Source organism: Panthera onca, chromosome B2 (assembly GCF_046562875.1).
Source record: "Panthera onca isolate mPanOnc1 chromosome B2, mPanOnc1 haplotype 2, whole genome shotgun sequence".
In the NCBI taxonomy this organism is placed as follows: domain Eukaryota; kingdom Metazoa; phylum Chordata; class Mammalia; order Carnivora; family Felidae; genus Panthera; species Panthera onca.
In genome coordinates, this window is record NC_138343.1 from 36,859,657 (window position 1) to 36,882,482 (window position 22,826).

At 41.8% G+C, this 22,826-nt stretch overlaps 1 protein-coding gene across 2 annotated transcripts in view; it reads right to left on the reverse strand.

Moving 5' to 3' along the window:
- BTBD9 (BTB domain containing 9) overlaps positions 1-20,463 on the reverse strand; it is a 413,565-nt gene extending 393,102 nt beyond the window's left edge. Inside the window, exon 1 of one of the 2 annotated variants that reach the window (XM_060615395.3) lies at positions 20,346-20,463. The gene's annotated coding sequence lies outside the window, so the exon portion shown is untranslated. Of the gene's footprint in view, positions 1-20,098; positions 20,184-20,345 lie in introns of those variants that run through there. The other variant, XM_060615396.3, reaches the window with a different exon arrangement.
- Between the last annotated feature and the right edge of the window lie 2,363 nt (positions 20,464-22,826).

A 22,826-nucleotide genomic window follows, 5' to 3' on the forward strand; every position in this document is an offset into this window, starting at 1 on the left:
TGTAAACATGGCAATAAGAAAATGCTACCTTGGAGGCTGTTGGTAGAATTAAATGAGGTAAAGAAAAGCAAATACTATGGTAACCGGCACATAATAAATGCTCAGTAAATATCTACCACTACTATCATTACTACTACAACTACTACTATTATTACAATTCACTACCAGTGCGTGATGAAGAAAAGGACAAAGACACAAATGGGTAGAGAGATGGAGAGAAGTTACAAACACGGACTGTCCGGAGAGATTTCTCTGTTTAAATTTAAAGAGGCAGCCCAGAAAGGACCAAGTCCACTTTGCCACACAGGTAAAGAACTAAACCTAGGCTAGCATCAGCTCCCAAAGACACAGCCCATGTGGAGACCTGCATTACTCAACGGCAGGCAGTATCTAGGTATTTCCAGGACATTCTCTTTCCATCGAAAGATGTCAGAGAAAGTGTGGGAACAAGTAGTTAAAGGCACTGCCACTCTTGTAGCAGTGTGAGGACCCTTAGCCTTGACTCTGGGAGACACGGACTTGCTGACAAGGTATCAGCCAATCATTTCTCCTTTGGCTACTAGCTACTTTGTAAATGAGAAGAAAGGGCTACAAATTCTCTGAAGTCCCTGCCAGCTATGAATATTCTTCTCCCCTCTTTCCAAAAGGGCTGCAGAGCAAGAGTAGCTTCCTAAGAGTCCCATCACCACCACCGTAAAAACATCCAACTCCGGCATAGACGTTGCCTTCCCACTTGTCGAGCCTCTAGTGAAAGCCAGGGATGTAGACCTGATGGCTTTTCTGAGACGCCACTGTCTTCTCTCAGACAACCAGGACTTTTACTACCAGCACTTTTTATATTCCCCTCGTCTGGCTAATTCTGTCTCTTCTTTCAAGGCTCAGAACAGGTTTCATGCCTTTCAGCAAGAGCCTTCGCTGATGTTGCCAATCTGGGTCAGGCGCCCTTTTTACATGCTATTTCCCTCTATCACTGCCCCCATTACAACACACTAGGATTTTATTATACACCTGCCTTGTTGGTCAGTAAACTCACAGGGGGCAACAACCATGACATGGTGCCTAGAGGTACTCAACAAATACCGAGTGAACATAACATCTCCCTCCTCTTTATATTCCCAGAATCTAATACAGTGTCAGACATACTTAAGCCCTCAAAATTAGCAAAAAAGTTCACATAGATACTAACAGACCTCTTCTCCGAATTCCAGACTCCTATATACTGCCTACTTTACATCTTCACTTGGGTTACCTCAGAAGTACTTCAAAACTCACTTCATACTCTCTATGTCCTCTCTCCCATGAAAACACTGTCCCCATGCAGTGCTGCCAGCTCAATGAACCCAATTCGAGAAACCAGAACGACACCTCCCTTAAGCTCACTTTCCCTCCCTAATCCAGCAGGAAGTCTTTCGGTTTTACCTCCTAAATGAACTCTGAAATCGACTCGCTTCATGGCAAGTTCTATGCTACCATTCGAGTCCAAGCCATGCTTGTCTCTCACTCGGACCATCACTTGGCTCCTAACTGATCTGCCTGCTTCCACTCCAAACCATCCTCCACACAGCAGCCAGACTGGAATCTGTCAAATTTTAAAACTGATTATGAACCGTTTCCTTCAACCCCTCCCTTTAGGACACCCACTCTCGCTTAAAACCCTTTAAGTGGCTTCCCAACGCTCTTAACATGAAAGAACAACAGAAAAAAAGAAAGAAAAAAAAAACACAATTAACGAGGCCTTCAAGACTTGTGGAATCTGCCTCCTAACTACTCGGTTATTTCCCCTAATGTTCCCTCACTTGACAAGCTCCCTTACATCATGGAGCCTTGGCATAAGTTGTTCCCCTTCTGGGACTACCTTTCGTCTTTCACCTTCCATCTCCCAGGTGCCATTTCCTCAAGGCAGCCTTCCTTGACTTCAGTCTAGTCTGGGTCCCTTGTCCTCTACACTCATACACCGCAATCATTTCCTTCACAGAATTCATCTCTTTGTGTTTATACAACAGCCCTCCCCCTGACAGGCCATTTCTCAACACAAACCTTATGAAAATGTGTATCAGACTGGTCGCCCTGTTGCTTACAACTCTTCAACGCCTTCCTATCTCATGTTAAATAAAAATCATACCCTTTAACACGGCTCTGCATGCACTGTGACCAAGCACCTCCCCAAACTTATTTCCTACCCTCCTCCTCGTACATTCTAGTCCAGCCACTCTGGTCTTGCCTTCCTTAAACACAGACAAGCTGGTCTCTGAACTCAGGGCCCTTATAATTATGTCCGCACTACCAGAATATTTTGTCCTCAGAGACCACTACTGACTACTCACCATTCAGGTATCTGCTCCCTGATCACCTCACCTAAAGGAACATCCACCCTCCACCCCACTTCTAACCCTCTATTCTGTTTTATTTTCTTCACTGCATCACTAGAAGATAACCTCCCTGGTAGCAAAGACTACCCTGTTCATCTCAGTGCCTAGAAAAATACCTGTTGCACAGTAGACAATACCTCTACAAATGCTTAAAATAGCTAGCAGGTCCTGTTTCAAATAAGTGAGGTCCATTGACATAGATAAGAGACAGAGGTATGAAGATTTGATACCAGCGGCCATGCAGTAGGCGAAATTGTAAGACAGCCCCCGTGATTTCCACCCCTTGGTGTATGCATCCTGTATAATCAATCCCCCCTTGAGTTTGGGCAGCACCTGTGAATATGGAATAGTCATCCATGTGATTAGGCTACCTTATATATAAATGTGTGTGTGTGTGTGTGTGTGTGTGTGTGTGTGTGTGTGTGTGTGTAAGCAGACTGGAAGAATTCTCCTGCTGACTCTGAAGAAGTTGCCGGACTACAAGTAGGCCATGTGATTAGGGCCCAAGAGTGACCCCCCCTCCCCCCCCAGCCCAGCTTACAGCCAGAAAGAAAATGAGGGCCTCAGTCACATGAGTGCAAGGAACTGAGTTCTGTCTATCACCAATGAGCTTGGGTAGAGGACTCCGAGCTTCAGATGAGATCATAGCTTCTGCAGACCCCTTGATTTCAGCCTGGGGACACTCCGAGCAAAAATACAGCTATACTGTGCCTGGACTTCTGACCTACAGAAATTATGAGATAAAAATGGCTGCTGCTTTAAGCTGGAAGTTTGTAGTTCATTGTTATGTACCAATAGAAAACTAATATAATGGCCATCAACCCCATCAGACCCAAACTTATTTTTTATAACAAATATCTTGCTAACCACCCCCTGCCCCAACACACACTGTTCTGAAATACAATTCAGAGATTTAGAACCTACTCAGCAACTTAAAATAAGACACTGGCTAAAATGTAAGGGAAAAAACAAAAGAAAATAATTTATAATAAAATAATATGTATCTCAACCACATTAGAAAACAAAAATGCCCCTGTAAGTTTTCAAAATGCCCTCTGAGAGATTCCACATCCATTGAAAACATCTGCTTGCCAGGCACAGTGTATCTAGAACACATTGGCTTCAAATTGGGAGAATATTTAACTCTTAAAATGCCTAGTACTGGTTAATTTTGCTTCTTTTACATTACTGTTGTAGAGCATGTCTTTGAAAGTCACATTAGCATTATATTTTTCTCCTTTTTCCAAAATGGGCTTAAGAAGGTTTGAAAGCCTCACAATTCCCTTTTTTCCCTCCTCCTCCTCAATTATTAAATACTCACTGAGCACATGATACTGTTCCTTGAAATTAATTTTCACAATTAAATAGCCCTTTAAAGCCTCTAATTCATTTCCCAACTCTCATCTTTCAGATGTGAACAGAGAATCACCATCATCTAGTGGCTCATTATACACGCTATAAAATATTTCACCCCAGCTGTGAAGCTGGCCATAGTAAATATGTTTTGTTGCCTTAATCAAGATTTATGATAATATAATAATGCAATTTTAAAGGCCAAATGCCAAAGTACTTCCTAAATTAATAAAAATACTTAGCACTTAACCTATAACACACTTTAAAATCATCACACAATCTTGCAGGTAGCGATTTGCCCATGTGCCCAGGGCTAGTAACAACTGATGGAGAGCCTGTCACCAAGCCTATTTACTTGATTTATTTTACAGTAGCTTTCTAAGGCCACATACATAATGGGTACTCACTTTGTGATGGGAAAATAAATTATTTAGTCCGAACAACCTGACAGTGTTACTATTAAGTTATTAATTCACTGAGAGGGGGGAAATTCCCTGAATAGCCTTTTTTTTTTTCATGCCCAAATAGCAACACTAATAAATATTCACAGATGCCTAGAACCCTAGAGCTGGAAAGGACTTAAGGATCAAAACCACAGCTTTTTATAGAGGAGGAAACTGAGAAACCTATCCAAGGTCACAGTCATCAGTGGCAGAAGCTGGGGTAAGATAAGGAGACATAGGACTACAGGATCTCAATTCCTCATTGAGAAAATGAGGATAACCTCACCCCCAAAATGGTGGCTATGAGGATGCAATAAAGTATAGAATAAGACATGCGAAGGACATAGTACAATGGTTGATACCTTTTCCTTCCCAGGGTTTCCTTTACTAATTTCTCCCGTCACTTTTTTTTTTTTTTTGGCCAAAATATCATTTAGGATGGTGCACTTTGGTGATGATTTTCTGACACATACACTGCATTGACAACAAATTAGACCAAATTACAGTCCATTCAGGTACAGAAGGGCTACTGGGAGGCTACACAGGAAACAGCTGACCCTAGCTCTCAGGATTTGAGTCTACACTCTCCGAAGGTTTCAAAAACATTCAACTTGTTGAACTGAGCCCAAACCAGCCTCCCTAAGGTTGAGAGCATGAAGAGTTTAGAGGTAGCTGTTCACCCTTACACCTCACACATATTTTCTAATCCTTTTTCCAGTTTTTACTCAAACTTTTCATAAGATTATCCACACCCCTGGCCTCCTCTTTCTAAACTCCAATTCACTCCTAAATCCACTGAAGTCTCACACGGCCCATCACCCGACTGAAACCGCTCTAACCAAGGTCATCAATGACTTCTTAATTGGAATACCCAAGATTCACTTTCCATTCTTATCTTTCTGGATCTCGAGGTAGCATGTGACACTCTTGAACATGCCCTTCTTGAAACTCTACTCCCTTAGCCTCTGTGACACTCTCCTCTCCTGGTTCTCATTTTACCTCTGAGTCTCTTCTTTCACTACTTCGTCTTTAAGACACATACTCCCCAGGGCCACGCCTTCCTTGTGAGTTTATCATTCCTCCTGGTTTCAACTGCTGGTTGCCAACTTCCAAATCTCTATCTCTCAGCCAGACCTCTCTCTCTTCTGTATTTCAGATTTGTGTGCCTGCAATATGATTCCACCACATGTCCCCACTGGCACTTCAAATCAGCATACTCGATACCAAACTAATCTTCTCTTCATGCAGGCCCTCCTCCAGTGTCCTTTACCTTAAAAGGTAGTATCACCACACAAGTAACTCATGCTAAAAACCTGTATATTTCCCTTGACTTTTTCCTTTCCCTGACCCCACCCTGTGTAATCAATTAATTAGATCTTATTTTACCTCCTAAATATTATTCCTCTAATTCATCCTTCGTATACCTATCCAATAGCTTCTACTCTAGTTCAGGCTTCAACCATCTCTCACCTGCACTACTTCAACAGCTTCCAAACTATCTCCCCACCTCCCATTTTATCCCCCTTAGTTCCATATCCACTTGGCTTGCACAATAACCAACCAATAACCAACCAATCATATTTTCACTTGTGAATGTCCAAGAGGATTAAATAACTACAGAACACTTAATATAGTCCCTGGCATATAGTAAGTGCTGAACAGGTGGTTTATTAGTAACTTTATAATTAATGATCATATTATGGTCATTGGAATGGTATACAAGTTCACAGACAGGACATCCATAGGCCTCTCTGAACTGACCCTTGCCTACCACTCTAGCCTCCTCTCTGAGGATGCCCTGCCTCTCACTTTATGCTTCAAAAACACCACTGACCCTGACACACTTTGCCATCTCCCTGTCAAAAATACATATTCCCTTGACCCCCTGCACAGGTTAAAGCCTTATTCTTTAGGGGTAATAAGGTATCAGATTCACCAGGAAGCCTTCTCTGAACATCAGTGCTTATTAAGAATCTCCACAGAAGTACTGATAGACTAAGTATTCATGGCATATAAATTCTAAGCTAACAGTCTTGATATATTATTCTCACAGCACTTACCACTTTATATTACAATCATCTACCTTTAAATCTACCTCCCCCACTAGTTTACAAATCCTTTGTGGACAGGAAACAAATTATTCTCCTTTGTATTTGCAGCACTTGATATAACTTAGCAGGAGATCAACAGATGTTTGCATGGATGAAAGGGAAGCTGCCTGGGAATCTCATCTCCAATTCCATCTGAATTAGGCCAATTCTTACTACAAAGGAGTCACATCATACTGAAATTTAACTTACGTGAATTCAATTACTTATACAGAAAGAGGAGTCAGAAATAGCTGGAGCTACCCATCACTCCAGACTCAATGATTCCATTCAGTGTTCCTTGCTGTAGTCAAGCCTGAAACAAGATATGAATGATTTGGGAATTTTCTCAATCACTGATAACCGGAGGTGGCAAAAAAATTAATTGAAGGCCTAAGAGAAACACTGACAACAGAAAGGAAGAGAAGTGGTAGAACAGAGTTATCCTGCCTTAGGAAAATTAACTCTTTCTTTAAAAACTCTGGAGAGGGTGGGTGCCTGGGTGGCTCAGTCGGTTGAATGTCTGACTTCTGCTCCAGGTCATGATCTCCTGGTTAGTGAGTTCAAGACCCACATGGGGCTTGCTGCTGTCAGACTGTCAGCGCAGAGCCTGTTTCGGATCCTCTGTCCTTCCCCCCATCCTTCCCCCCCACCCCACAACTTGCACTCTCTCAAAAATAGACATTAAAAAAAAAAAAAAAAAACCTCTGAAAGAGTGTTTTTTTCACATCAAAAGAATGTAATACCATTGAAATAAATTGTACATAATTCCTCAGTAGTTAACAAAGTGTAACATTACGTTAATATTTGGGTAATTAAACCTTACCGGAGGGGTGACAGAACAGTAGAGCAAAGAAATCAATGCAAACAGTATAACTGCACACAAGATGACTACTGACAGAATAGGGAACTAGGTATCGGAGAGAACTTTATCAAACACCAGTTACATAACTGCCAAGACAGTTTCCTAGTGGTGCTGTAGAGGCAAGCCAGGAATTGCTAGTAAGGGTGAGGTGTTAATAAGCCAAATTAAGGACGTCAAACAAAACTTCTAATAAAATTAAACTCCATAATCCAAATTACCTTATTTGGGGACATTCCCTGTATTAAGAGAACCATGACATGGGATTCTGTAGGCATTAAAGGGTCTTCTAAAGAAAATTTTCACAGTACTTGATTTTTACATTTTGTCCTGACTTTAGAATATAACCACTAACCCACTTCCACCCCAACTATGTGACTCCACTATATTCTCCTGCTAATGCCACCATCTGTAAGAACAGACAAAGCACTGTGCTGGCAACTGGAGCCACGGGATTCCACTGGAGTCCCCAAGACTTGACTAGTTCCACAATAAGCAAAAAAACAAGTACACTGGCACCAAGCATCGAAAAGAGGGCGATGTTTAGTTCTGCCTCGGTAAGCCCAGACCAGGGGTGTGTGAAAAAAAGCAAATCCTGTGAGGAAAGCAAGTCCATGCTGTTCTTTCTGCCCTTAGGGGAACCTCATTTTAGCTACCTCCTAGATTATCCAGTATCCATGCTACACTTCATCTGACACCATTCCTCCTCCTCCTCCACTAGACTATAAACTCCTTGAGGGCAGGGACTAGGTCACAATGCTTGATGGAAGATCTACCAAAACAGTCTCATCCATTAATCTCTTTGTTGAAGCATCACAAAGTACTGCTTTATGATAGCACAGATTTTCTGTGCCCAAAACTGTCTAAAACTCGTATGAACTGCTTTCTGAAGAAATAAAGTGGCCATCGAGAGGGAACTTATTATAATGTATCTGTTAAAAGGTAGTATTTTTAAAAAATCATGACACATACAAATATAAACCATATCAAATGGTTTATATTTTAATTTAATGATTTTATTTAAATCATTAATTAATGAAGCATTCATTAAGATATTATAATCAGTTAAATGGAGAAGTCAAAGAACACACACACACACAAGACACACGCACCCTATGTGGAATACTAACACTGCCTTACAAATAGATGCAAAACTAGTCTATATCCTCAGGACAACATTTGATTGCATTCCACTAGACAAAACCCACTTGGTCCCTAGGGATAAGAATCATCTGCATTACTATCAGTTTTCTACAATTTACAGTTATAAAACAGCTCAAAGAAAATGAAAGGTACAGACAGCCTGGAAGAGTGCACTAGATAGGGCAGTCAGGGATATTTTATGCCCATTTCAGTCCTCCGCAGTTTTTTCCTGACAACAACCACACAATGGAACACTGTAAGGGCTGCTAAAAGAGAATGAGGCAGGCTTTTCATTTACTAATATGGAACAGCCCTCAAGATACAATGCAAAAAAAGCAAGGGCAGTAATGTGGTATGTGACATTTATGTTTAAGAACAAATACCAAATACGCCATATACACACGGAATATTTCTGCAAAGGTATACCGGCATCTTTACTACTTTTAATCACCTCTAATAGAATGGAAGAATCCATGAGTGAGAGCAGATCTTTGCCTATTTTATTCACTCCTCTGTCTCCAAACACTGTAACGGTGCCTGGTGCTTCAGTGGCACTCAGTAAAAATCTGCTGAACAAATTAATAGATCAGTGGTGATAGTGGCTGCTCCCAGAAGGAAGAACTGGAGGTCTGTTAGGTACGAATGAAAGGAAGACTTACTTTCCACTGTGTACCCCTTTGTATTTTTGAATTTTGTACCATGTCCATAAATTACCTCCTCAAAAAATGATTTTTTTTTAAAAGTTCATTTATTTTTGAGAGACAGAGCACAAGTAGGGGAGGGCAGAGAGAGAGGGAGACACAGAATCCGAAACAGGCTCCAGGCTCTGAACTGTCAGCACAGAGCCCGCAAACCGCGAGATTGTGACCCAAGCCGAAGTCGGATGCCTAACTGACTGAACTACCCGGGTGCCCCAAAAATGATTTTTTTTAAAAAGGTAATGAGGGGCGCCTGAGTGGCTCAGTTGGTTGAGCGTCTGACTTCAGCTCAGGTCATGATCTCACGGTTTGTGAGTTCGAGCCCCACATCAGGCTCTGTGCTGACAGCTCAGAGCCTGGAGTCTGCTTTGGATTCTGTGTCTCCCTCTCTCTATGCCCCTTCCCACTTGCGCTCTGTCTGTGTCTCTCTCTCTCTCAAAAATAAACATTAAAAAAATTAAAAAAAAAAAAAAAAAAAAGGTAATGAGTTGATGTTGGCTGAGGTGTTGGTTACAAAGGGTGTTTCTTCATTAAGCTGCCTTCTCTGTTTCTAGGATTTCAGCTAGGTACTGAAAACTATGGTAGGAGTATTAGCTGGCTTGATGTAAGTGATAATATAAAGACTCAAAAATAAATAGAAACATTTAAGTAGGTTACCCACTTTAGAAAAGTTTGCTGTTACCTACTGATATTAAAGACCTGTATAATATATGACTCAGTAGTTCTACACTATTATACCCTAAGGTAAAATATGTTCATGAGCATGTATAAGAATATCCTAGCTAAAAAACAAAAGGCCCTAGAAACAACCCAAAAGTCCACCAAAAGCAGAAAGGATAAATTGTATAGTCCTGAAATGGAATACTATGCAGCAGTGAAAATCAAAAAATTAGCTGTATGCAACAAGATGAATAATCTCAAAAATGTAATATTAAACAAGCCAAACACAAAGAATACACATTTATGACTTCATTTATAAAAAGTTCCAAAATAGGCCAAGTAGCTTATAAGTATTTGAAGTGTATACTTAAGGGATAAAACTTAAAGTAAGAGGAAGTAATATTATAAAAGTCAGGACAGTGTTTACTTTTGGGAGAGATGCTGAGATTGGGAAGGGCCAGGAAAGGGCACCTGATGAGTGCCTAGGGACCAGCAGTGTTTTATTTTTTATGTATTTTTTAATTTTAAATGTCTATTTTTGAGAAAGCACAAGCGGGGGGGGGGGGGGCAAAGAGAGGGGAATAGAGGATCCGAAGCGGGCTCTGAGTTGACAGGCTGACAGCAGAGAGCCAGGTGTAGGGCTCAAACTCACAAACTGCGAGACCATGATCTGAGCTGAAGTCAGATGTTCAAACTGACTGTGCCACACAGGCACCCCCAACAGTGTTTTATTCTTAAGCTGAGGGACAAAAAATTGGATGTTACTTTAAACTAATTCATTAAGTGCAGTATTTGTGTTCCACATACTTTTCTGTTTGTGTGCTATGCTGGACAACAGAAACAGGAAGTTTTAAGATATAGACATTTTTTCTTTTTTTTTTTAATATAATTTATTGTCAAATTGGCTTACATACAACACCCAGTGTTCATCCCAACAAGTGCCCTCCTCAATGCCCATCACCCACTTTCCCCTCTCCCCCAACCCCCATCAACCCTCAGTTTTTCTCTGTATTTAAGAGTCTCTTATGGTTTGCCTTCCTCCCTCTCTGTTTGTAAATATTTTTTCCCCTTCCACTCCCCCATGGTCTTCTGTTAAGTTCCTCAAGATCCACATAAGAGTGAAAACATATATCTGTCTTTCCCTGAGTAACTTATTTCACTTAGCATAATACCCTCCAGTTCCATCCACATTGCTGCAAATAGCAGGATTTCATTCTTTCTCATTGCCAAGTAGCATTCCATTGTATATATAAACCACATCTTCTTTATCCATTCATCACTTGATGGACATTTGGGCTCCTTCCATAATTTGGTTATTGTTGAAAGCGCTGCCATAAACATTGGGGTACATGTGCCCCTATGCATCAGCACTCCTGTATCCTTTGGGTAAATTCCTAGCAGTGCTATTGCTGGGTCATAGGGTAGTTCTGTTTTTAATTTTTTGAGGAACCTCCACACTGTTTTCCAGAGCGGCTGCACCAGTTTGCATTCCCACCAACAGTGCAAGAGGGTTCCCGTTTCTCCACATCCTCGCCAGCATCTGTTATTTCCTGAGTTGTTCATTTTAGCCACTCTGACCAGTGTGAGGTGGTATCTCAGTGTGGCTTTGATTTGTATTTCCCTGATGATGATTGACCTTGAGCATAGTTTCACGTGTCTGTTGGCCATCTAGAAGTCTTCTTTGGAAAAGTATCTATTCATGTCTTCTGCCCATTTCTTCCCTGGATTATTCATTTTTCAGGTGTGGAGTTTGGTGAGTTCTTTATAGATTTTGGATACTAGCCCTTTATCCGATATGTCATTTGCAAATATCTTTTCCCATTCTGTTGGTTGCCTTTCAGTTTTGTTGATTGTTTCCTTTGCAGTGCAGAAGCTTTTTATCTTGATGAGGTCCCAGTAGTCCATTTTTTGCTTTTAATTCCCTTGCCTTTGGAGATGTGTCTAGAAGAAATTGCTGCGGCTGAGGTCAAAGAGGTTGTTGCCTGCTTTCTCCTCTAGGGTTTTGATGGTTTCCTGTCTCACATTTAGGTCTTTCATCCATTTTGAGTTTATTTTTGTGTATGGTGTAAGAAAGTGGTCTAGTTTCATTCTTCTACATATTGCTGTCCAGTTCTCCCAGCACCATTTGCTAAAGAGACTGTCTTTTTTCCTTTGGAAATGTTTCTCTGCTTTGTCAAAGATTAGCTGGCCATACATTTTTGGGTCCAGTTCTAGGTTCTCTATTCTATTCCATTGGTCTATGTCTCTGTTTCTGTGCCAATACCATACTGTCATGATGATGACAGCTTTGTAGTAGAGGCTAAAGTCTGGGATTGTGATACCTCCGCTTTGGTTTTCTTCTTCAGTATTACTTTGGCTATTCAGGGTCTTTTGTGGTTCCACACAAATTTTAGGATTGTTTGTTCTAGCTTTGAGAAGAATGCTGGTGCAATTTTGATTGGGACTGCACTGAATGTGTAGATTGCTTTGGGTAGTATTGACATTGTAACAATATTTATTCTTCCAACCCATGAGCACGGAATGTTTTTCCATTTCTTTGTGTCTTCTTCAATTTCCTTCATAAGCTTTCTATAGTTTTCAGCATACAGATCTTTTACATCTTTGGTTAGGTTTATTCCTAGGTATTTTATGGTTCTTGGTACAACTGTAAACAGGATCAGTTTCTTTATTTCTCTTTCTGTTGCTTCATTATTGGTGTATAAAAATGCAACCAATTTCTGTACATTGATTTTGTACCCCGCGACTTTGCTGAATTCATGTATCACTTCCAGGAGTCTTTTGGTGGAGTCTTTTGGGTTTTCCATGTAGAGTATCATGTTGTCTGCAAAAAGTGAAAGTGTGACTTCTTCTTTGCCAATTTTAAATGCCTTTTATTTCATTTTGTTGTCTGATTACTGATGCTAGGACTTCCAAAACTATGTTAAACAACAGTGGTGAGAGTGGACATCCCTGTCGTATTCCCGATCTCAGGGGGAAAGCTCTCAGTTTTTCCCCATTGAGGATGATATTAGCTGTGGGCTTTTCATATATGGCTTTTATGGTGTTTAAGTACGTTCCTTCCATCCTGACTTTCTTGAGAGTTTTTAAGAAAAGATGCTGCATTTTGTCAAATGCTTTTTATGCATATATTGACAGGATCATATGGTTCTCATCCTTTCTTTTATTAATGTGATGTATCACATTGATTGATTTGCAAATATTGAACCAACACTGCAGCCCAGGAATGAATCCCACTGGATCATGGTGAATAATTCTTTTTATATGTTGTTGAATTCGATTTGCTAGTATCTTGTTGAGAATTTTTGCATCCATATTCATCAGGGATATTGGCCTGTAGTTCTCTTTTTTTGTGGGGTCTCAGTCTGGTTTGGGAATCAAAGTAATGCTGGCTTCATAGAATGAGTCTGGAAGTTTTCCTTCCATTTCTATTTTTTGGAGCAGCCTGAGAAGGATAGGTATTAACTCTGCTTTAAATGTCTGGTAGAATTCCTGAGGGAAGCCATCAAAAGATACAGACATTTTCTATGCGAGCTGGGGTCCCAGCAAGAAAGCGTCAGTGTGAGCTTAGGATCCTGGGCCAAAGAATACATACCCTACAGGACAAATAAGCCAGCCAGAAGGGAAACAAATGAGTCTTCCTTCCCCCTTGTGGGAGGTACCTTACATTCTAGTCAGCTTGGTTCATGTGTTCCTGCTTCTCACAGATTGTTCACTTCTTTCTCCACTTTTGGCATCTACTAATTTCTTTAAAAGCTCCTACAATTTTACAAACACCCTGTCCATGGTTCCTAAACTTTAGTTGCAGCAGAACCACCTAGACAGAGCAATAAAACAGATCGCCAGGCACCATCCCCAGAGTTTCTGAATCAGAAGCCACAAATTTCCACTTGAAACAAGTTACCAGGAGACTTTAATGCTGTCCCTAGAACCACTGCTGTATAAAGACTCTAATGCAATAATCCAGGCAAGAAATTGAGGATTTCAACGAAGATAAAAGCAGTAAGAATGGAAAGGAGAAAATGGATATGAGGGATTATGAACAAGATAGAATATGAGGGTACAAGACAGAAAGTCAGGACACTCAGGTTTTCAGCTTATATTTTTTCATGGTCCCTTGCATACATAGGTTGAATGAATTTAACTTCAAGTTCTTGATGTCTGCTCATATCAATATATTCTTAAAATTATAAAATGCAGATATCAGATCTTCCTGACATGTGTGCACACTCATTTACACAGTATCATACCCCCTAACTAAAGCCAGTGTTAGATGCCCAGAGAATTATTTCCCAGCACTTTACGGTTTCTGGCACATAGTAAGTAAAATACTTAAATATTAACAGAAAAAATAAATGAGAGATAACAAGAACCAAAGAAGCATGGTGAGTAACTAACTAGTCCATCATGAAACTACAACTTAACTCCTGAAATTTCTTTATAGTACTTATATCTTTGCACAACTAGTGTTTGATTTCCTTATACAGTGTAAATCTTTTAACTTCCTATCAGAGATTAGAACTAATATTTGCTCTATATGCTAAAGTCCTCAGACACATAAGATCCAAAGTATACCAGCAAACAAGGAAAAAGCCTTTATATTGAGGTTCCTCTCAATCCACATTTCTGTGATCTTATCTCCTCCTGTTCCCTTCCTTCACCCATCCTACTGCAAACTTCCAAGGTACAGGGAGTATACTATTTGCTTACCTTGTAAACCTGCAAAGTGCCTAATTCAAGACACAGACTATCCTCCTGACACTTGTTACTGACAATTATTTTGGACTCTCTGACATTAAAAATAAAAGGGGGGGAGGGTAAAATATCTAATTCAAAGTCACAGCAGCTAGCTAATGCATCAGCTATTTGAAAGAAATTTTCTGTAGTTAGTGTGTGTATGTGTGTGTGTGCGTGTGTGTGTAACATTAGAAACAGTACCCTATGACTCAGCAGAGATATAAGAGAATGAATGAAATCTGCACATGAAGTACATGCAATCATGCACAAGGACAGTAGTAAGGGGCTTCAAGGTTCAAACAAGCATTGTTATGTGCCAAGTATTATGCCAAATTCTGGAGAAGACAGAAATAAGAACAAGATGAAGTCTACAAAACTGGAAAGCACACTGGTGGATCTACAGTCTGCAGGCTGCTACCTCCCTATCCTTCTCTACACTCTCTCCTGGTTCTCTGTCCACCAGTTTTTGTTAGTCTCTATGCCGGTTTCTCTCCTTTCATCCATCCTTTAAGTCAGTAGTCCTCAAAGTGAGGTCTTGGGAACACCAGCATCAGCATCTCCCGAGAACTTGTTCAAAATGCAAATTCTCAATCCCCACTCAGACCTACTGAATCAGAAACTGTGGGGGTGGGGCCCAGCAATCTGTGTTTTATCAAGGCCTCAGGAATTTCTTTTTTTGTTTTGTTTTGTTTATATCCAAATTAGTTAGCATATAGTGCAACAATGATTTCAGGAGTAAATACCTTAAATGTCCCTTGCCCATTTAGCCCACCCCCCTCCCACAAGCCTTCCAGCAACCCTCTGTTTGTTCTCCATATTTAAGAGTCTCTTACGTTTTGTCCCACACCCTGTTTTTATATTATTTTTGCTTCCCTTTCCTTATGTTCATCTGCTTTGTATCTTAAATTTATCATATGAGTTAAGTCCTATATTTGTCTTTCTCTGACTAATTTCACTTAGCATAATACCCTCTAGTTCCATCCACATAGGTGCAAATGCAAGATTTCATTCTTTTTGATTGCTGAGTAATAATCCGTATATATATATACATATACATATATACACACATATACGTATATATGTATATGTATATACATATATATATATACACACATATACGTATATATGTATATGTATATACATATATATATATATACACACACCACATCTTCTTTATCCATTCATCCATGGATGGACATTTGGGTTCTTTCCATACTTTGGCTATTGTTGATAGCGCTGCTATAAATATAGGGGTGCCTGTATCCCTTCGAAACAGCACACCTGTATCCCTTGGATAAATATCTAGTAGTTCAATTGCTGGGTCATAGGGTAATTCTATTTTTAACTTTTTGAGGAAGCTCCATACTGTTTTCCAGAGTGACTGCACCAGTTTGCATTCCCACCAGCACTGCAAAAGAGATCGTTGGGCCTCAGGTATTTCTTTTTTTTTTTTTTTTTTTTTTTTTTTAATTTTTTTTTAACGTTTATTTATTTTTGAGACAGAGAGAGACAGAGCATGAACAGGGGAGGGTCACAGAGAGGGGGACACAGAATCTGAAACAGGCTCCAGGCTCTGAGCTGTCAGCACAGAGCCCGACGCGGGGCTCGAACCCACGGACCGCGAGATCATGACCTGAGCTGAAGTCGGCCGCTCAACCGACTGAGCCACCCAGGCGCCCCGGGCCTCAGGTATTTCTAATGCATGCTCAAGTTTGAGAACCAATCTAAATTTAATCTAAGTGTTGATGTCCACAAGTTCCATTCCTTGTTCTTTCCAGTTCTCATTCTCCACTCTTCTGGGTAGTTGTTTCTTCTTCTACTACCTCTATAACTGTCACTATTACTACCACTATTAATAGCAACAGCTATCATTTATTAAGCATTTATAACCTAGGCATTATGCTAATCATTGTGCACATTCTATTTAATCTCCACAACTATTCTTTGAAGTATTATTAACCCCACTTTTCAGAAGAAATTAAGGCTTAGAGATGTTAAACAACTTGTCCAAGGTCACCTGACCCAATCAGTAAGTGAAATAGACAAGACTTCAGGTTTTCCTGATTCCAAAGTCCACAGTGTTAACTACTACACTACTCCTAGAATAGTACTATTCTCTTGGCCCTATAGACTGTTACAATTATTCCTAAACTGTCTCATCAACTCTGGAGTAGAATTTCCAATCACCCAGTGGACCTCTCCAAACTCTACACAGGGACCTGATAATTAACATGCCATCATTTCTTCCCTCCACTGCAATTCTGTTACTTCTCCTGTATTTTCTAATTTAATGTCATCATAATCACCAGTTACTAAAGCTAGACACATCTTTAACTTCTCACTCTCTCTCACCTCTAACTGGTCATAACATTTAGAGATTTTAACAACTCTCTATTAGAGAGATTTTAAAATATCTCTACAATCCATCCATTCCTGCTGTCCCTCTTCGGGCTCCCAGCATCTCTTACATATACCCTAACCGGTCTGCTAGCCTCTCCATGCCAATGCAGCTCTGCACGGGAACTGCCAGTTAACTTTCTTATGAGTCCACTTTCCAAGGCCCTCCATCACCAACACGGGGGTTGGAATGGGAGGAGGGAAAATATAGGCTTTTTAGAATGGAATGAAAACCCCTCAAAGTTTGGCTGCAACCATATCTTTCCTGTCTCATCAAGAAACAATTCAAGGTTTTCCAAAAACCCTATTGATATTAATCTCTAGCAACTGTGCTTATGCTCTCCCCTCTTCCTGGACTGTGTGTTTTCCCTTTTACATGTGGCAAAATTCTACTTAACCTGCAGGGCTAAGTTCTATCCTCTTCTTTTTAAAACTTTCCCTGATTCTATCAATTTTTTTTCCTCCAAAGTGATCAATGCCCTCAGCATTTTACTTATTCCAAGGTGATTAACTCTTATCATAACATCCCAAGTTTAGGGGTTTGTCTCGTCTAATGAACATGTAGTAACTCACAGGGTTTGGGTTTACCGTGTCATGTTCTTTGTCTTCCCAGCACCCACCACAATATCTAGCCATAGCCAGCACCCGATAAATATTTGCTGAGTTGTTAAATAATGCAACATTTGGTGTTGCAACTTTACACATGGTAGGTTAGCAATTCAGCTTCAGGTTTAATGGGCCTGAAGAATTTCCACATAACAACAAAAGATATTATGAAGAACAAAGGTTCAATACTCAGCAGCAATATCTTTAATTTTCTCAAATCTTTTTGTCAATGCTTTTTAGCATCCTTCTTCAAACAGACTCCTTTCCCAGCAAACGTTACTTGTATATTTTACAGAATCAGAGGTTAAGTACAAACCTCACAGGGCACTCTAAAAGATAATCCCAAGCAAAACTGTGTCACTGAGAATAGCTGGATAATTGCTTTGGGTACATCATTTCAGATTTCCAGTGGAAAGGCCCAAGCACATTAGGTAGATTTTAGAAATGGGGACACGCGCTGCTGACAAAGTACATAAGATACACTCACATTAATGAGGCATTTATTCAAATTAGTAATTGACATCAGAAGTATACAACAACCCAATCCTGATTCAACCATAATATCCCTTAATTTTAAGTAAGGATAACACTTATTCTTGTCTAAGACTATTCTAACACAATTCCCATCCCACCTAGCAAGCAGCCCCTATCTTGTTATCAGTGAGTGCCTTAGTCTTAACACTTTTCCTTCCCAATCTGCTAAACCTTCTCTCTCCAATATCTCCCTATCAGAGACCTTAAACTACACTCACCAGACATGTAGGTCTCCTCAATATCTCCCTCATCAAGCACATTCACACAATTTTCTCAACATGATACCTTACCTCTTCTCTAATTCAAATTTTATAGCTCTTTCAAAGACCTGATCAAATCTCACCTCTTCCAAAGAGTTCATTAACTCAGCCCACCACAGGTCTTATCTTTTCTAAATTTCTACTGCACTTAAAGTATAGCATCTCACATAGCACCTGTTTACATACTGCCTCATTTGGTTTCATAATGATTTGACATATTTTTGCTCATACATTTGACATACACATAACAAACTATTTGCTTTTTTTTTTTTTCCAAGTAGGTTTCACACTCAGTGAGGAGCCCAATGCAGAGTTTGAACTCACCACCCTAGGATCAAGACCTAAGATGAAGAATCACACTTAGCCAATTGTGCCCAGAGTATTTACACTTTTTTAGAAATTTATTTATTTATTTTTATTTTAGAGAGAGAGCATGAGCAGGGGAGAAGGGTGGAAGAAGAGAGAGAGATTCTTAAGCAAGATCCATGCTCAGTGTGGAGCTCGATTCAGGGCTTGATCTCATGAAAGTGAGATCATGACCTAAGCAGAAATCAAGAGTCTGACGCTAAAAAAAAAAAAAAAAAAAAAAAAAAAAAAGAGTCTGACGCTGCACTGACTGAACCACCCAGGCACCCCCAGTCTATTTGCTCTTTATCAAAAAAAAGCCAGGTTTTCTATGTCATTTGTACCCATATAACTCTTTTCCCTTTTCCCACATATAACATGATGGGGGGGGGGGGGGGGAGAACGTATATTAACTCCTTGATGGACTAAGCTAGATTCATTGATAAACACTCATACACAGTGTAATATATGACAAATACCTTATTGTATGCCTACTCTGTGGCAAAACCTGTGTAGATGCTGAAGATAAAGCCATGAATAAAAAAGACACGACACCTGTCCTAAAAGCTACCTAGTCCAGTGAGCAAGAGACACTGAATTTCCAGTACTCTAGGTGCTACAGAGCAAGATTACTGGTTCCAAGACGTAAGCACCTCAGGCAGCATACTTCACAGATCCTCAGTTATGAAACTGAACCACAAAATTTTAGAGCTGAATGAAAACTTACAAGTTATGTTTCTTCAATTTTCTTGCACAGATCCTGATTAAATTTCAGTATCATCTACCTCTGTTCTAGGCATTGCCTTAATGAAAAGTCAGAAAATACCGACTTTTTCCCTATCTTCAATACTCTTTTCTCCCAAGGATGGCAACTACAATCACCACACATTGACTCACGAGGGGAGCCAGCGCATTGAAAGCACTGGGCTGATGATTTGCTACACCTTCACACTCAGGCTTGTCTGTCCACCAACATTTTCCAGCCCACACGTTGAACAGAATCTGTATTTTGTGCCTAGGAAATAGGACGTCTGTACTTCTATTAAGGAAAATAAAAAACAGTGCCTCCATACTTTTTTTTGGCCCTAGTAATGACAGAAACACAACAGGTTCTGAGAAATAAAACAGCTGATTTGAGTCCAGAGGAAGTGAGAATTTAGGATGGATATCTGCCCCCTGGCCTTAAAATCTGTAGCAACGTGATAAAATGCCTAGGGCAGAGTTGTATGCGTGCATTACGCACGTGCACACACATGTGAAGTTGGAAACTCCAGGCAACAGGTTAGCTGCCCCCTATCAGTACTGACAATCGCCTTCCCCAGGTCGTGGGTGTGTCTGACGCCGCACGCAGGCACTGATTCACAACTCTCTCCATAACAACCGGCTCCTCCTCGGAGCCCAGCCAGGGCAGGGGCGAGGAAGGCCCCAGCAGTGCCAAACTTTCCGAATCCCAGCCCTACTACGTCCCCGGTTCCACCTCCTCTCCATCCCGGTCAACCTCGTCTCAGGCAGGCTGCGAGGCTGTTCTGGGAACCCGGGCTTCTCCTAATTCCGACTCCTCTGTCGGGGAGCCTGGCAAAGCCACCTCGACGCCCCCAGACACCTACTTCCCACTACACCTTCCGGGAACACGCAGTCTCCGTCCGCACCTCGCTGCCGCTTCCCGGAGCGCCAGCGCCTAGGAACTGACCCTCGCCAGCCCCCGTCCCCTCTCCTTCCCCGCCCCCGGAAAAAGCGGCAGAGGGGCGTGGAGCGGCGCGCGCGGGTACTGTGGGGGTGCGCGTCTCCGCGCCCCGGGCCCGCGCAGCAGGTGCGGCCAGGCCCCACCTCCCCTGCGAGGTCCCGGCTACTCACCCCAACGATGTTTCTCTGCGACCTAGCCGCCCGCACGGACGCCTCTTCCGCCTGCTCCGCACCCCCCTTATAGCCACCGCCCCCTCGGCCGCTGCCGTCGCCGCCGTCCTCGCCGCCGCCGCCGCCGCGGCGCGCGTCCGCCTTCACGCACACCGCCGTGGCCGCGCACGCGCCTCTGCGCGCTGGCGTCACTTAGCAACCGGTCGGCAGCGGGCGGGATCCGAGGGTTTAGGGCTCGGATGTGGCCTTTGGCGGGTTTTGCGCCGTTTCCCCACCCGCCCGACCCGTCGCCCTCCTGAGTTGGGGGCCCCAGGGTGTGGCTGCCCTGCCGGCACCTGGCTCCGGGTAAGCACGTCACCACACGTCACTGTGTGGTGTCACCGATCGCGTCACGGCAGATGGGAAGGTCCCCGTCGCGAGGTTCCAGGGCGCCTGTGGCGGAAAGAGCAGCTGCCTTGTCCAGACTGGCGCGGATCCTATGGGCTACTTCTGCAAAGTGCAGGAAGGTTATACAAAAGGGGGACCAAAGCGGGCTGAGGGTGCGGTTAACGCGGAAGACTGCTGAGTGACACTCGTTAACCCAGCAACAGGGTGTGATGGATCGAGCCTTGAACTCCCGTTTCCTCATTTTATAAATGGGGTAACGGTACCCATCCTGCCTACACTGAGGAATTGTGAAGCTAAGATAAAATACTGTATGCGGAGGTTCTTTGTAAAGTATAAAGCCCATTAGACTTTAAAATATTTTTGTTAGAAGGCAGTCGAGCAGGAGCAGATGAGAGCATGGACTTTGGAGTCAGAAACTTAACTTTAAGTCTGATCCTGGCTGATGTTGGATAGTCAGTTTTGCTTGACGCTTGGGCAAACTGGGGTGCCAGGGTTTGGAGACTAACCAAAAAGGACATAATTTCAGGCAAAAGGTGTTTTATGAGCAAAGGTATGGAAGTGAAAAATGGACAGGAAAGAGGTTAGGTCTTGAGGCAGAGAGGCCAGTATTGAGGCCATTGCTGTATTCCAGTTAAGCGATAAGAGTCTTAACAAAGGTATTGGCAGTAGGAATGTAGGGAAAGGAATAGATGTGAGTGCTATTAAGGTGGTAGAATTGACAGTACTGAGTGGGAGGTTGGAGGATACAGTGAGTAGACCAAGTTTCTAGTATGGGTGCCATAGTAGATGGTGGAACCGTTTCACAAGATGGGAAGAAAAATGAGTACAAAGTCTCTGTACTAAGTTAATAGATAGTGGTGTTGACAGCCTCGGAGGATGATCAGATTTGTGGGATGAGATGATGATGAGTTCAAATATAGATATATTTGTTGGGGAAACACTCTCCACTCATGATGTCTCTTTCCATCTGGAGTGAATCCATTAAAATAACACTCCTGGCCTCTCACTGCACCTGCCCCAGCTCACTCCTCCCTGGAGCAGTAACTTTCTGATGGTGATTTTAAAAGGAAAAACTAGGGGCACCTGGGTGGCTCAGTAAATTAAGTGGTTAAGCTAAGTGGTTAAGCACCTGATTGTTGGTTTCAGCTCAGGTCATGACCTCACAGTTTGTAGGTTCAAGCCCCATATCGGGCAGAGTGCAATGCCCTGGTGTTCTCCTGTTCTGGAAGACCAGGACCTGGGGTGGGGTTGAGGGTGCCCGGTCCAGGACTACAAAGTTAGTAAACCTATTTAATTTCAGAGTTTGGCATTATGAAGCTTGCTATCCACAGGCAATATTCAATACCAACTTTGCCAGTTGTATCATACAGAGTAATGGCCCCCCAAAGATGTTCATGCCCTAATCTCCAGAATCTGAATATGCTCCCTCCCTTCCATGGCAAAAGGGACTTTGCAAGGTGTGATTAAGTTAAGAATCTTGAGATGGAGAGATTATCTTCGATTATCTGGCTGGGCTTTGAGGCAGGAAGGTCAGAATCAGGGATAGAGATATGATGAAGGAAACAAAGGTCAGAGAGAAAGAGAGATTTGAAGACTCTGCACTGCTGGCACTGAAGATGGAGCCAAGGAATGCAGACAGCTCTGCAAGCCAGAAGAGGCAAGGGAATGGATTCTTCCTTAGAACGCAGAAAGAACGCAGCTCTGCCGATACCTCGATTTTAGAGGAGTTCTGATCTCCAGAACTCTAAGGTAGTAAATTTGTGTTCTTTACTAAGTTTGTGGTATTTGCTACAACAGGAATAGGAAACTAATAGTCAGTAGTAAAGATGATGGTTGGTCTTCTGCCACATTCTCCTTTATCTGAAAAAGAAGGGTGCAAGTTCCTCAGGTTCCCTCAAAGACTGCTGCGTTGTAACTGTGACTTGATGGAGGGAACCTCCATATCCAGAGGAAAACATCCAATAAGCAGTTGAATTACACAGATCTATGAATGAGGAGAGAAGTTGAGTCAAAATAAAATAGATTTAGAGGACGTTAACTTGTAATTGGTAATTTAAGTCCTAGGCATGGATGAGATCAATCAGGAGAAAATCT